Source organism: Centropristis striata, chromosome 16 (genome assembly GCF_030273125.1).
Source record: "Centropristis striata isolate RG_2023a ecotype Rhode Island chromosome 16, C.striata_1.0, whole genome shotgun sequence".
NCBI lineage: Eukaryota > Metazoa > Chordata > Actinopteri > Perciformes > Serranidae > Centropristis > Centropristis striata.
The window spans coordinates 32619735-32637350 of record NC_081532.1 but is presented as its reverse complement, the minus strand read 5'-3'; positions in this window follow the sequence as shown (position 1 = coordinate 32637350).

Below are 17616 nucleotides of genomic sequence, written 5' to 3'. Positions count from 1 at the left end.
GCTCTATTCAAGTGCGTTGCCCTTTAAAAAACTGCGCTGTCGTCCTGTTTTGTTTATTTATCACAAGGTTGAGCCGTGACTGTCAGTGTGTGAAGTCCTGCAGGCAGCGATTAGGCCGACATGTAGGTCACAGGGTCCTTGTCTCGTATCGCCTTTTTATGACTTTTAACTTCTTCAATGTCAACCAACCATTTAAACGTGTGACATCACCAGCAGCCAATCAGAAAGCCTATGACGAGGTTATTGCAGGTCTATATATTCTCCTGATAAACTGACGGTTAGTTATACTGTACATGCTGTTAAACTGTGAACAAAAAAAACAGTGTGAATGTGTGTTTTCTTATCTTACTTTTATTGTTGTTCATTTTATAAATTTGGTTTGTGGTGGAACGTAACTAAGTATATTTACTCAAGTACTGTACTTAAGTACAATTTTGAGATACTTTACTCAAGTTTTTCCATTTTATGTAACTTTGTCACTCTATTGCACTACTTTTCGAGGCAAATCTTGTACTTTTTACTCCACTACATTTAGCTGACAGCTTACTTTTCAGGTCGAGATTTAACATAAAAAACATGATAAATTAAAAATGATTATGCATTTTTATGGATTAAACCACATAACAGTATATTGAATTGTTGAAATGAGCACTGCCTTGACAGCAGTAAAATGCTGCTTACATAAATGCATCAATACAAATAATTCAATAATATATTCAGAATATATAAAACAATTTGAGGGGGTCCATTCTGCAAAACAGGTATTTTTAGTTTTGATACTTTCAGTACATTTTGATGCTGATACTTTTATTCTTTTACTTCAGTGAGTTTTGAATGCAGGACTTTTACTTGTCGTGGAGTAATTTAACAGTTTGGTATTAGTACTTTTACTGCAGTAAAGGACCTGAATACTTCTTACACTACTGTTGTTTTTGTCTAAAAAGCTTTATTTTATCTTGTTGTCCTAATATGTCTCAACTGTGATGTGTTGGACTCTTTGTATTGAAAGGGGCTGCACAAATAAAGCTTATTATTATCATCCACATGTGTTTCTGCTTTAAATATATACTTTTTATTATTATTACTTTGATCCTGTTTGAATTATACACCGTAAAAAAAGCTGTTTATCTTACGGTAAAATACCGGCAGCTGTGGTTGCCAGAACTTCACCGTAAAAAATACAGTGAGCGTATTTAAATGTAAATATCAGCAAAAACTGTAATTTATACTGAATAATCCCATTACTTTTAGGATAAGTGTGTCATCATGGTATTTCCCCATTAACTTTACATGAAAATTTTTCATTTTTACAGCAAAACTGTGTGTTTTCTACAGTTTATGGCGGTAGAATTTAAAGTTTTATGCTATTCTTTGATTTACAGTTATTAAAAGTATCTACTACGGTGATGTACAATGTTTAATTTTACAACCTATTTCTGATGCAATTTGACTGTGTTTTACTGTAATTTCTACAAACATTTTTACAGTGTACGATGATTTACACATATGATGAACATTTAAATGACAACTTGGTGCATGAAGAAAGTCACAGTTTGTCTTCAGTTTGTTGCTGTAACATCAGTTTTTTTAGTTGCCGTTTATTTTCAGTGAAAATACACGATCTCTCACGATAAGATTCGGTTTCACATCATCTTCACATTGTTTCCTTCAGACCATGATGTCATTTTCCTATTATCTGGCTCGGACTCCACACAGTCACCTCTGCAGGAGAGAGATCCCAGATAGCAGCCTGCGTCCCTGCAGCGTATCTCTCTTATATGTACTCTGTCTGCAGGCACACAACAGGCTTCTCATTTACACTCTGTTCAGATTAGATACTGACGCCTGCAGTACTTTTCCTTCAGCTCCTACATGAGCACCGTGTTCACTCTCCTTCGTACTGGGTTTTCATTTTCAAATATTTACTATTTATCTTTAACAGTTTACTTTACTTTTTACTGCCGTTTATATTTTGTTTTTATATCATAGTTTGTCTTTGTCTTTTTTATTTACTGTTTTTTTTTCTTGCATAGACATTAATTGTTGTTGCTTTTTATAATATTTTATTATAAAAAATACTTTAAAAAGTTGAATTAACTATATTTCTTTAATGGATATATATTTTTGGTTACTTTGGTTTACTTTTTTATATTTCCTGTCTTTTTATCTTTACGGTTTCTCTTTACCAGATGCTTTTTATTGCAGTTTTTTATATTTTATTATATTTTATTTTCTGTCTTTTTATATTTGTTTTTTTTTAAATACACTTTAGTTGTTAATTTTTTATTTATTTAAATTTTATATATTAACGTTATTTCTTTAATGGATGCATTTTTTTAATTTCATTTTATATGTTATCATTCTATTTTATATAATTATATTCTGTTTAACTTCACAGTTTTTCTTTAATTTATGCTTCTTATTTCAGTTTATTATATTTATATATATTTTTATATTATATCTTTTGATATTCACTGTTTTTTTCCTTTAATGACTAATCATTTTTATACTTTCTATATTACTTGTGTGTTTAACAACTTTGTTTCCAGATGTTCATTTAATTATGTGTTTTAAAATATAACTGACCCTAAAGATGATGGGAAATACTGTGATTTGTGAATATTTAACGACCTTCAGTACCAGTTAAAAGTTTGGGCACACCCTCTCATTCAATTATTTTTCTATATATTTTTTTCATTATTTTCAACGTTCCAGGTTAATACTGAAGAGATAAAAACTATTAAAGAACACTTATGGAAATATGTATTAAAAAAACATGTTTAAAAAGTACAACAACATATAAGGTCTTTTTGTGTGTGTGTGTGTGTGTGTGTGTGTGTGTGTGTGTGTGTGTTTTATTTTTATTTATTTATAGGGTTTGTTGTGAAATAAGTGCAAAAATGTGTGCGTATGCAGTGCACCTGCCACACAATAGCAGAACAAAATACCAAAAATAATACAAAGTATTTACAATAATTTGCTCTGAGTAATCTGATAGAATATGTTGCAAATTATATTTTAGGGCATGTGTTCTGTAGAGCAGCTATTCTCAACCTTGGGGTCCAGACCCCAATTGGGGTCGCGAGATGATTTCTGGGGGTCGCCAAATCATTTTGGAATTAGCTCTGTCTCCACTGTGTTAAAGTCTTCATGTGTTAATGTGTTTTAGTCTTTTTGGTAATTTTGTGTATTTTTTGGTAATTTTTTGTCTTTTTTTGGTAATTTTACGTATTTTTTTGGGGTAATTTTGTGTATTTTTTTTGGAATTTTGTCTCTTTTTGGTCAATTTGTGTCTTTTTGTTGTCATTTTTTGGTCAATTTGAGTCCTTTTTTGTTTCATTTTATGTAATTTCTTGGTAATTTTGTGTCATTTTGTGGTCAATTTGATTCTTTTTGGGGTAATTTTGTGTCTTTTCTGACAAATCCCAAAGTAGCAAGTTCTTACTTTTGAAGGAGTCTCTGGCTTGAAGCTGACTGGAATGGACCTTTAAACTGATAGCAAAGGACTTAGATTAAAAGAAACAATAAAATATAAAAATATATATATAAATGCACAGACAGAGAGATGTTTTAGTTGTTGTCTGCGTCATTATTTGTCCAAAATTCGTTGTATCAAGAGTTTGTATGATCTGAACTGTGAGTGTGAGATTCTGTTCAGTGAGACAACATGCATGTTAAATTGGGGGTTGCGACTCAAAAAGGTTGAGAACTACTGATCTAGAGGAAGATATTTTAAATATAACCCTCCTGACACTGCATATTATATTACATGAAGTGTGTGCAGTGATAAAGGGAGAGATATATGTAGATGAGGCTGAGGAAACAGGCGTTGTTACGTAATATTGTTGCTTTCTGAAGGTATTCATCATCCAGTTTACAAACATGTCACTAAAAACAGAAATGTTTAATCTCCTGCCCTCTTTAAATCCTCTCAGCTTCTCTCGCTCTGCAGAACACAGGATCCATTTTCAGAGCTGCACAAACCGTAACAAAGACTCAGCTGACAGCTCGCTGACGTCAGAGCGAGGCAGAACAAACGCTTCTCCTCCGACCTCTGAGAAATCACACTGATAACACACAGCGGAGACACAAAGACTTACAGTACAGCAGCACACACTCACTGTCTGCACACTCACACACACACTGTCTGCACACTCACACACACAGCTGTTGCTTACCACAAAAATGTTTTCATAATCACTTCATGATTATTATAAACAAGCATTGTGAGGTAAAATACAAAAAATAATCAACAAATTAATTTTTATATGTATTATTATGAATTCAGATAAGACATGACAGTATGTTACATTTGTATTTTATTAATATTTATACTTTTTATTAGTTGTGCTTGCTTTCTGTGCTGATTTTATTGCTTTTTTTATTGTTATTTCCTCAATTTAACCTTTATCATAAATAAAGCTTACTTACTTTCAATATAAAGTTTAAAAACACGTTTTTTTTATTAACATTAAATTATACTTTTAGCACCAAAAGTAAAAATATACATGATGCATGATGACTTGTTTTAGAATAATATGTATTATATTATTGTTATATTAAAGTTATTGATGCATTTATGTGTTTATCACTTAATTTTGCAGCTGGTGATGTTTATTATTTAATAAGTAAGTAAGTACATAATTAATTAAGTAAGTAATTTGTATTAAATCATATTATTGTATTTAATGATTTCCGTATTTTTAATCATTTTTATTTTTTAATATTTTTATTTCGTTTTCATGTTCATTTTTATTGCTTTTTGTATTATATTATTATTTTTATCTATTTACTGTATTTCTTTAATGTATGTTTATTATGACATGTTAATGTATTATATTTAATGTCTTATATTTATTATTTACTGGTAAGTAAACTTTACAAAACAGAATACATTTTTTTTTTATAGAAAGTAAATTATTTATATTTACTATTTAATGATTTCTGTTAATGGATGCATATTATTTTTATTGCTTTAATATTTTATTATTCTTTTTTTATTAAATTATATTTTATACATTTTTCAAATATTTACTATTTATCTTTAACAGATACTTTTTACTGCCGTTTATATTTTGTTTTTATATCATAGTTTGTCTTTTTTTATTTACTGTTTTTTTTCTTGCATAGACATTAATTGTTGTTGCTTTTTATATTATTGTATTATAAAAATACTTGAATTAACTATATTTCTTTAATGGATATATATTTTTGGTTTCCTTTTAAATGTTATTATTCTATTTTACTTTTTTATATTTCCTGTCTTTTTATCTTTACGATTTTTCTTTACCAGATGCTTTTTATTGCAGTTTTTTATATTTTATTATATTTTATTTTCTGTCTTTTTATATTTAGTTTTTTTTTTTAATACACTAGTCGTTAATTGTTTGTTAATTTAAATTTTATATATTAACGTTATTTCTTTAATGGATGCATATTTTTTTTTTTCATTTTATATGTTATCATTCTATTTTATATAATTATATTCTGTTTAACTTCACAATTTTTCTTTAATTTATGCTTCTTATTTCAGTTTATTATATATATATATTTTTTTGTGAACAACTTTTTTTTATTGCTTTTAAAGATGGAACAAGTAAAGCAGTCTGACAAAATCAAAAGGTACATTACAATCAAATTGAAAATAATAATAATAATAATAATAATAATAATGAAATAAATAGAAAAAAAAAAAAGGACCAGGCGACGACCCCCCACCCCCCCAAATTGTTTATTACATTTATATATATTTTTATATTATATCTTTTGATATTCACTGTTTTTTTTCCTTTTATACTTTCTATATTACTTGTGTGTTGAATAACTTTGTTTCCAGATGTCTTTCCCAAGCTGTTTCCCCAGCGTCCACTCACATTTGTTATTCGTTCTGGATGAACTGAAATCTGCACAAATCTTTAAGTCTTTAAATTTGTTCCACTGAGTCTTTCCAGGTTTTCCTCGTGTGTTCCTGTTGGACAAACACAGCAAACCCTCTTTTCCCAGAAACCCCATAATGGTCCCCAGTGTGCCCAGTGTGCCCATGTTCAGCCGTGGACTCCCGCCAACCAGCTCGTTCATCAACTGAAGACGAGCAGCGCATAACTGATTAACCCTCCATTGTTGTCCCGCTCGGTGGGCGACCCCCGCTCCTCGGGGATGAAGACCATTGGCCGCCATCCAAACTGTGGCGAGAGTGGCGAAGTGTTTTAATGAGGCTGGTTCCCAGGGTAAGAGGGACTTTTTCTAAAAGCTCATTGGATGGAGGAAAAACTGCAAAACTATCCTTTAATTTTACTTCTCATCTGCATTATCGGAACCTTTTCTTGTCTTCAGTGATGCATTATTATGAGTCCTGTTTGACCAACATAAATACAATAAATTTAACTTACGCAGCCTCCTCTGACCCTCATGTGATGTAAGAAATTCATTACATACTGTTGTTATGCACTTTGTGTGTTTTTTATGCACACTGTTCATTGCACCTTATTTGTTTCACGGCACCAACATTTTTATACTGCATATTCATATTTATTCTGCACTGGAATTCTACTCCTTAATACATACTCCTTCTTTAGACACTTTATTTTTGCATTACATATTATTGTATTTTTATATGTTATTGCTTGAAGTATGCCTAGGTTGTTCTTTTTATTGAATTGTGTTGTTATTGTCTCTGTGTGTAATGCTGCTGCTGCACTGTAATTTCCCAGCTTGGGATGAATAAAGTCTATCTATCTATCTATCTATCTATCTATCTATCTATCTATCTATCTATCTATCTATCTATCTATCTATCTAAATAAACTTTATGATCAGGTTATTTCAAAGATACAGACCCTATTGAATACATATCGAGGTGGTCAGTCCTCTGTCCCATGATAACTCTGTTTGACTGCATATGAGCATATTTTATACAGTCTATGATATGAGCAAATGCACTAATAACCTATTTAACTTACTTTATTTTTTGTCCTTTTTTAATTTATTTTTTGTCTGATGGATGTTAATTGTTATTGCATGTATATTTTTATTGCTTTTTATATGATCTTTTACATTTGAATTGATTATTCTGTTTATTGTTATATATATTTACAATTTTTCTTTCATGGATGTTTTTTATTGCTGTTTATATTTTGTCATTTTATCATATTTTATGTCTTTTTATATCTACTATTTACATTTTTTATTTTTATATTTATAATATTTACTGTATTTTTTTAATGGAGGGATTTTTAGTTTTTTTTTTCTATTTTGTGATTATATATTTAACTTTATATTTCTATTATTTTTATTTGAATATTATTTTTCCTGTCTAAATATATTTACTATTTTTCTTTAATGGAAGCTTTTTAATGCGGTTTATATTTTTGTTATTATATTTTATTATATCATATTTCAAGTCTTTTTATATTTACTTTTTTCCTTTAATGGATGTTAATTTTTATTTTATTGTATTTTATTTAAATGTTTTATGTTTACTGTATTTCTTAAATGGATGCATATGTTTTATTAATTTTTATATTTTGTTATTACATTTTATTTTAAGTCAAGAGCTTCACAGTGACAGTATTGTTAGTTCTGAACTTCTGGATGGACAAAAAAAGTCAATGTGAATATGTCTCAGTCTGTCTGAGTTTTGAAACTGTGAAGGCAACGTTTCAATATTTTGTTGTAGATTTATGCGTTACTCAATAATTCATTGGAAAGGAAAGACTGGGGGACAGAACTGATCACCAGCAGCCGCCTTCAGAGATGGAAAGTGAATAAATTATTCATTTACAAACACAAAAAAGTAGATTATATAGATATCCAAATTAAATACTGCAGATTAGCTGTGAAATTATAAAACATGGACGAAGCAACATCGACTTTCTGTCCAAAAACTGATCGATAGTAATTTAGGAGACAACTGGAACAGATTCAAACAAGCTGCTCATCAATATTTCATACAGTAATGAGAGCACAGAGGAGGCCTGTGGCCTTTAATGTGGAAACATTTGTCTCTCGCTCAAACTGGGTCACAGGAACACACATTTTATCTTTTATTATCATTATTATTATTTTGGATTCTCTAATGAAAACATGTTTCTGTCAGACTGAGCTCCAGAGAAAACCTGATACGCTTAAAAAAAAAAAAAAGAAAAAGATTATTAAAGATTAAAGCAAGTCTTTCCCATCATTTTTATCAGACATATATTATGGCAAAGTACATAACTATATGAATATAATAATAATATTACAATTAACAACGGTATATATATATATATATATATATATATATATATATATATATATATATATATATATATATATATATATATATATATATAATTAATACAATTAATAATAATATAGTATAGTATGTAATAAAGTAGTAAAAAGAATATAATATAATATTTTATTATTTGTTAAGTCTTATATTTATGTTGTGGATGGATTTTTTAAAATTGTTTTTATATTTTGTTACATTATGGTAAAGTGCAGTATAATATTGTATATGATAATAGTAAAATTAATAATAATATAGTATAATATGTAATACATAGTAAGTATAGTAATAGTAATATAATCTTTTATTATTTTTGTCTTCTTATATTTAGTTTTGTTCTTTACTGGATGCATTTCTTTATTGCTTTTTATATTATGTTACATTATATTTATTATATGTATTTTTATATTTGCTATTTACTGTTTTTCCTTAACTCATTTGTATGATATATTTTTTAATTATATTTTATGTCCTTTTATATTGACTTTTTACCATTTTTCTTTAATGGGTGCATATATTTATTGCTTTTTATATTTTTGTATTGTTTTCTTTATTATATTTCATGTGGTCTTATATGTACTATTTTTCTGTAATGAATATGTTTTTTATTGCATTTTACATTTTGTTATTATATTTTTATGTTCTTAAAAACGGATTATTAAAGACTAAAGCAGCCTTTCCCAACCTTTTTATATGGCGTATATGGTAAAGAATAATATAATGTTGTCCATAATAATAATAATAATTATTATATAAATAATAATACAGTCAAGTTTGTAATAGATAGTGATGTAATCCTTCCAGTCACTTTAACCCTTTATTAGGCAAAGAACTATATTTGGTAACTTCAGGTAATATTTAACTAGAAAAAAGTTAACTAGATTAAAGTGGCAAATCTACAAGAAAAAAAGTCGCAGATTGAAGAGATTTAAAGTGGCAAATCTGCGCGAAAAAAGTTGTGGATTTACATGAAAAAAGTGGGAAAAAGCAGCTTTTTCCCCCAGATTCACCACTTTAAATCTCATAAATCTGCAAAATTTTTTCTCGTAGATTTGCCACTTTAATCTCGTAAACTTTTTTTCTCAAAATGTTATTTTCGTATGTTTTTTTTTTTTTACACATTCTGGCAGTATGTAATATCCTCCAGTATTCTCTAGGGTTGAAATTTAGAATTTGCAAGTATTTCAATGAGTGCCCTATTAAGGGTTAAAGTGGTGAATCTGGGAGAAAAAAGTAGCTTTTTTCCCCACTTTTTTCTTGTAAATCTGCAACTTTTTTCGCGCAGATTTGCCACTTTAAATCTCTTAAATCTGCGACTTTTTTTTCTTGTAGATTTGCCACTTTAATCTAGTAAATTTGCAATTTATTTTCTCAAAATATTACCTGAAGTTACCAAATATAGTTATTTGCCCGATAACTGGATTAACTGGGTTAACTGGACAGCCAGGTGCACAAAATGTCCTTTAGCAGCGATCCTCTGCTGACCTTTGACCTGCGGAGGTCAACAGAAACCAGAATCCGGTCTGAAAACTGTTCTTACGGGCATAAAAACCTCGTACACTCTTTGATAAACCCTGTTATTGATCTGATTGAAATCCAGTTCTGCTGCCGCTCTGCCGGTGAGAAGAAGACTTGTGTAAGAGGTTTATTCAAACCAGCGAGCAGCAACAGAAGCTTTACTCTCTGAGTCTCTTTTCAGCCTCTAATCTCTTCTTCTCTTTTAGTCCCGCCCGGATTAAAGGGTTAGTTCGGATTTTTTGTAGTGGTGTTGTATGAGGTACTTATCTGTGTTACCTACAGTAGATGGCGGTCGGCACGCCTCCAGTTTGGAGAAGCAGGCAGGAGTACTGACAGGGAAGCTACCAGCAAACATTTTAGACACTTAAAAACATGGAGCTGAAGCTCTCTTCAAAGCCACCAGACTCCATTGACAAAAACACTAATTTGACCTCACAGAACACAGGAGTTACTGGTCTACTGCTGACTCCATTGGTTAGTTAGTTTGTGTTATTGTGTGACTTTGGTATTTTAAATGGTGCGTTTGGATTTACTAAAGTCACACAATAACACAAACTAACTAACTGATCTAGGCAGTGGTAGATCAGCAACAACTGTGTTCTGCAAGGTTAAATTTTTGTTTTTTGTGAATGGAGTCTGGTAGCTTTGAAAAGAGGCTAGATAACAGTTTTAGGCCCCGTTTATACGAGGACGCTTGCGGGTAAAAACGACAAAATATTTTATCAGAAGTGACCTCTATCACATTTTGGATGCACCGATTGGTCGGAGGCGAGCCAGACGGCTTTGGATGAGACCTGGGAGATCTAGTGATGGTGGAGAACTTTGTGGAAGGAGTAGCTGATGAAAATACGTGGTGTGAAAACTTCCACATGCCCAAAGATGCTCTTATGGCTTTAAGTGATGCCGCCTGGCTGCATACAATACAAATCCACACACTTTTGCGTCAGCGTGTGCAACAGATTTCCTCCTGAAAACGCTCGTCTAAACGCAGAATAAAAAGTGAAGATTCAACGCCACTTTTGCGTCTTCTGTTCAGACCGTCATCATGTAAACATAGCCTTAAAAACATGGAGCTGAAGCTCTCTTCAAAGCCACCAGACTCCATTGATAAAAACACTAATTTTACCTGACAGAACGCAGGAGTTACTGGTCTACCGCTGACTCCATTGGTTAGTTAGTTTGTGTTATTGTGTGACTTTGGTGTTTTAAATGGTTCGTTTGGATTTACTAAAGTCACACAATAACACAAACGAACTAACTGATTTAGGCAGTGGTAGATCAGCAACAACTGTGTTCTGCAAGGTTAATTTTTTGTTTTTTGTGAATGGAGTCTGGTAGCTTTGAAAAGAGGCTACATAACAGTTTTAGTTTTAGTAAAAACTTTTCCCAACCAGGAGCCAGAAAAGTGCAGAGGCTGTCTTTTTGTCAGATTTATAAAGCTGCATGTACGGCTGATTTTGTTTCATAAATCTCAGTTTTTGAGTACCTGAGCAAACGCGCACAAGCCTTAAATTCACACCCACGGTTAGCTATAAATGGATAAAGAAACGCCCTTATATCCATTCCAATATTATTGCTTTTATAATTGAAAGTTACCATGAGAGAGCCACCTTGCTGACCAATAATCTTGCTTTACTCTCCCTCTGAACCACTTGAGCTCCTCTAATTAAACTTTAAATCAACTTTTAAATTAAAAAATTTGACTGTAAATTTTAATTGAAGAACCCATCTAACCTCAGTGCCCAGTAGCTTGGTTGTCTAGAACGCTAGCTCTTTGAATTTAATCAGAAACCATTTTTAAATTAAAAAAAAAAAGTGGAAATTTGAATTAAAGTCTCCTCTTTAACAAGTAAACATCTAACCTCAGTGCCCATTAGCTCAGTTATACAGAACTTTATTGTTTCTTTATTAATGTAATGAAATCAGAAACTATTTTTCACAGGAACATATTGGTTCAAAATGTTGAATTAGTGTCTCTGTTGTTCTCAGCAGCTATTTGAATCTTTAGAACGACGCCTTGTAGAACCTGATATTGTAATAAATTCCCAATAATGTAATAACCCCGATAATGTAATAAAAATCTGCACTTGAGTCTATTAAAAATGTAATAAAAACTGATAATGTAATAACTTCCCGATAATGTAATAAAGTGCATTTCCCAATAATGTAATACACTTTTTTTTTTTACCAATAATGTAACAAAGTATAACATTAATGGAAGGTTATTACAGCTCTTGAGCTAGAGTTGCCTACACAGTATCACCACTTGAACCCAAGTAATGGGTGGTCTGCTGTTAAATTATTACAATATTGGGGAATTACTACATTATCAGGACTTGCTAAATGAAGGCTAACCTGATAATGGAATAACCTCCCATTAATGTAATAAAGTATTACATTATTGGTAAAAAGTGTATTACATTATTGGGAAATGCACTTTATTACATTATCGGGAAGTTATTACATTATCAGGTTTTATTACAATTTTAATGGACTCAAGTGCAGATTATTATTACATTATCGGGGTTTTTACATTATCAGGAATTTATTACATTATCAGGTTCTACAAGGCGTCGTTCTAAAGATTCAGATAGCTGCTGAGAACAACAGAGACACTAATTCAACATTTTGAACCAATATGTTCCTGTGAAAAATAGTTTCTGATTTCATTACATTAATAAAGAAACAATAAAGTTCTCTATAACTGAGCTAATGGGCACTGAGGTTAGATGTTTACTTGTTAAAGAGGAGACTTTAATTCAAATTTCCACTTTTTTTTTTCATTTAAAAATGGTTTCTGATTAAATTCAAAGAGCTAGCGTTCCAGGCAACATTATCGGGAAGTTATTACATTATCAGGTTTTATTACATTTTCAATGGACTCAAGTGCAGATTTTTATTACATTATCGGGAAGTTATTACATTATCAGGTTTTATTACATTTTCAATGGACTCAAGTTCAGATTTTTATTACATTATTGGGAAGTTATTACATTATCAGGTTTTATTACATTTTCAATGGACTCAAGTGCAGATTTTTATTACATTATCGGGAAGTTATTACATTATCAGGTTTTATTAAATTTTCAATGGACTCAAATGCAGATTTTTATTGAATTATGGGAAATTTATTACATTATCAGGTTCTACACGCCTCCTGTGGCGCTCTGACACGCCCTCTCACCTCGGCCCGTGACCTGGTGGCGTGCCGCCCCGTCACATCTCGTGCCTCCAGCCCACTCTGTCCTCTCTGGCAGCGTCCTGGCCTGGAGTTTTGCCGAGTATCAGCTCCGGGGCTCAGGACGACAGAAAACAAGCTGATTAAACGGCAGGATTTCCAGCAGATCAGAGCTGCTATTCCCGGCCTCGGCCCCGGGCAGATTAAGACCCCCGAGCCGCCTGCTTCTTCTGGTCCGCGGGTGGGAAAGACTCGCTGAGCGCTCAGAGTTATTCCTCTCAATTACACGACTCTTTTCTGGACGCTGACCAGAGAAGCTAGTTATTGGACGGTTGAATAACACTCATCAGCCTCAGACACGATTATAAGCTACATGTGGGGCGAATTTATCTCCGAGAGAAGCACAGGACACTTTCAAATGTTTTTTATGATTTCAGATGTGTTTTTGCTACAGCACAAATGTCCAAAATTATGGAAGAGAATTAGGGCCAAGCAAGAAAAAGGGAATAATGAGGAGGACAATTGTTTTTCATTATGCACCATGAGAAAAAAGTTGAAATTATGAGAAAAAGATTGAAATACAATGTTGTGAAAGTAGCTGAAATGACGAGGATGAAGTCTTGATGTCAAGAAAAAAAAGGAGAAAAATGTCAAAATCATTAAAAAAAAGGATGAAATTAAGGGAATAACGATCAAATGTCAAGGAAAAGTTGAAATCTAGAGAAAAAAGTGCAAATGTCGAGAATAAAGTCAAAGTTACAAGAATAAAGTCGAAATACGGAGAATAAAGTATAAAGTACATAATGAAATTATGTTGAAACGTCAAGAATAAAGTTGAAATGTCGATAATAAAGTAAAAAATAACAAGAATAAAGTTAAAATACTGTTGAAAATAAAGTTGAATTGATGAGGAAAAAAGTCGAAAGCACGAAGTTAAAGTTGAAATGTTGAAAGAAAAGTGGAAATGACAAGAAAAAAGTTGATGATGAGAATAAAGTAAACTTTTGGAGAAACTAATTAAACTTTAAATCAACTTTTAACTTAAAAAATTCGACTGTAAATTTTAATTGAAGAACCCATCTAACCTCAGTGCCCAGTAGCTTGTTGCCTGGAACGCTAGCTCTTTGAATTTAATCAGAAACCATTTTTAAATGGAAAAAAAAAGTGGAAATTTGAATTAAAGTCTCCTCTTTAACAAGTAAACATCTAACCTCAGTGCCCATTAGCTCAGTTATAGAGAACTTTATTGCTTCTTTATTAATGTAATGAAATCAGAAACTATTCACAGGAACATATTGGTTCAAAATGTTGAAATGTCAAGGAAAAAGTTGAAATCTAAAGAAAAAAGAAAAAAGAAAAAAGTCGAAAGCACGAAGTTAAAGTTGAAATGTTGAAAGAAAAGTGGAAATGACAAGAAAAAAGTTGATGATGAGAATAAAGAAAACTTTTGAAGTTCTTTTTAAGTAAAGTTGGACTATTCTCATCATTTGGACTTTTTTCCAAAAATGCATTATAAAAACAAAACTTCTCCTCTCATTATCTTCTCTCCTGCCTGCCTCTAATCCACAAAGAGTTTTTTATACATCACAGTGAACATCAACAGCCTGAATCATCTGTCAGACTCACAGTTGTTAACATTTTCTCTCTCTCTCCGTCTTTTAACACAAGAAGGAGGAGATGAATGTGAAGGTTTAATCACAGCAGCACCTCCTCCTCCTCCACAGGGAGCGTTACTCACTTCCTCCTCCTACACTCACACTCCTGCTGACACCTGCCAACACACAGACTCACTCAGTCATTTAATAGTATCATAAAGTTGACATTTATTCACATTATACCTTTCTAATAGGGGTTTCACTGTTAACCACACTGTAAAAAAAAATCTGTTTAATTTACGGTAAAATACCGGCAGCTGTGGTTGCCAGAACTTCACCGTAAAAAATACAGTGAGCGTATGTAAATGTAAATATCAGCAAAAACTGTAATTTATACTGAATAATCCCATTACTTTTAGGATAATTGTGTCATCGTGGTGTTTCTCCATTAACTTTACATGAAAAATGTATATTTTTACAGCAAAACTGTGTGTTTTCTACAGTTTATGGCGGTAGAATTTAAAGTTTTATACTATTCTTTGATTGACAGTAATTAAAAGTATCTGCTACGGTGATGTACAATGTTTAATTTTACAACCTATTTCTGATGCAAATTGACAGTTTTTTACTGTTATTTCTACAAACATTTTTTACAGTGCAGCCGGGACTTTGCTGATTTACTGACAATCCAAAACAACTTACAGTGACTTTCATCATTTACTGCTGTCACCCATCACAATTATACAATTATACTGATACAGTTGCATTTTCTGCAAAGTATTTCCACATGCATACTATTATATTTTATTCAATCTAGTGTACAGCAGCAATTTAGTCAAAATTAACGATAGATAAACTGATAGGTAACACTTTACAATAACCATCATTTATAAATGGTAAACAGATAGTTTATTAATGTTTAATCATCATTTATAAACCGTATATAGGCCATTTAGAATGGTAAATATATAGTTTATTAATGCTTAACTAACTAAATAATTTATGAATGGCTAATAGATGGTATATCATTATAAGTTTATAGTTACTTTGCCATTAACAAACAATTAAATTATAATTAATAGTTTATTAATAGTTTTAGTTGCACTCATTATAACATTTTTAACACCATATTGATTTTGAAATGATTCATATTCACCTTTAAGAAATTGGTTGAAAACCTTTAACGATTAAATATGTATAGCACTTTGTAAAGGTTAATAATTGGTTTATAAACCATCTATAAACATTACTTTTTGGTTATTGTAAAGTGTTACCAACTGATATTATTTCAGCCATTAATACATAACAAAAGTTTTCAGAATTACTTTTTTTATTATTTTTATTCAATAACCAAACATACAGCAGTGGTGGAATGTAACTAAGTACACTTACTCAAGTACTATACTTAAGTAAAATTGAGGTACTCTACTTGAGTATTTCCGTTTTATGTAACTTTATTTTTCTACTCCACTATGTTTTAATGGCAGATATTTTACTTTTTACTCCACTACATTTAGCTGAGAGCCTTAGTTACTTTTCAGCACCAGATTTAACATAAAAAACTGTTTTCAGATTCAGATTACTGCAGTAAAAGTACTAATACCAAAATGTGAAATGACTCCACTACAAGTAAAAGTCCTGCATTCAAAACTTACTGAAGTAAAAGTACAAAAGTATCAGCATCAATATGTACTCAAAGTATCAAAAGTAAAAGTACTCATAATGCAGAATGACTCCACTCAGACTGTTATATTTTCTAAATATGTTATTGGATTATTTGTATTAATGCATTTATGTAAGCAGCAGTTAATTTTTCTCAAGGTATGGCTCATTTTAACTCATTAATACACTGTTATGAGGTTTAATTAAATAAACATGTGTAATCATTTTATATTTATCATGTTTTTCATGTTAAATCCCGACCCAAAAAGTAACTAAAGCTGTCAGCTAAATGTAGTGAAGTAAAAAGAATAAATTACATAAAATGGAAATACTCAAGTAAAGTACAAATACCCTAAAATTTGTACTTAAGTACAGTATTTGATTAAATGTACTTAGTTACTTTCCACCACTGCATTAGAACAGATAAAAAATAAATGTGATTAATTGTGAGTTAAATGGCAATTAAATATCTGGTAACGCGTTATAATAAGGTCCTTAATAACCATTAATTAACAAGTAATAAGGCATTGTTCTCGCTTTAGATCTGGTAGTTGCAAAAAGCAAAGTTAACTTATAGTTAACTTATAATAGATGAGCAATAAAGTATATTTTAATATCAATAAGCAAACAAAATAAGATTAATAAAGGCATGGCAAAGACATAATGGGGGGGTCATGGGTGTTTGTAATGCCATTATTAACACTTATATAAGCTTATAAACACACAATAATGTTAATAAGCATCTTGTAAGGACTTACAAGGGCCTTATTACTTGTTAATTAATGGTTATTACAAGGACCTTAATATAAAGCGTTCGCAAATATTTTAATCGAATGACAGCCTTAGTTAAAAGTAAATAAATGTAGTGGAATAAAAGTAAAAAGTAACAAAATTTGAAATATTCAAGTACAAGTATTAACATATGATGTCAATGTAGGAACATGGTCTCACAGAAATCCGTGAAATAGCCACGGATTCGCTTAACTCAAAATCCGTGGAATAGCCACGGAATCACTCAAATTTCCGTGAAACTGACACGGATTTCGCTACAATGCAAGTTAATATTTTTTCCTATTGGTTTGTTCCAAGTCACGTGACTTTCAAGGTCCCGGCTGTCAGAACAAAAAACATGGCGGACAGTTCTCATTTTTAGTGAAAAAATCAATATTTTGACTATTTTAGTTTCTGCATAAAAATGGATTTTGATGAAATTTCTAGCGAGAAATATATGTTTTATTTTCTAAATATTCCCTCAGTGAATGTACATAATCACTTTGTATGTTGGAATAGCCACGGGATATGACTGTCATTAACTTGCATTGTAGCGAAATCCGTGTCAGTTTCACGGAAATTTGAGTGATTCCGTGGCTATTCCACGGATTTTGAGTTAAGCG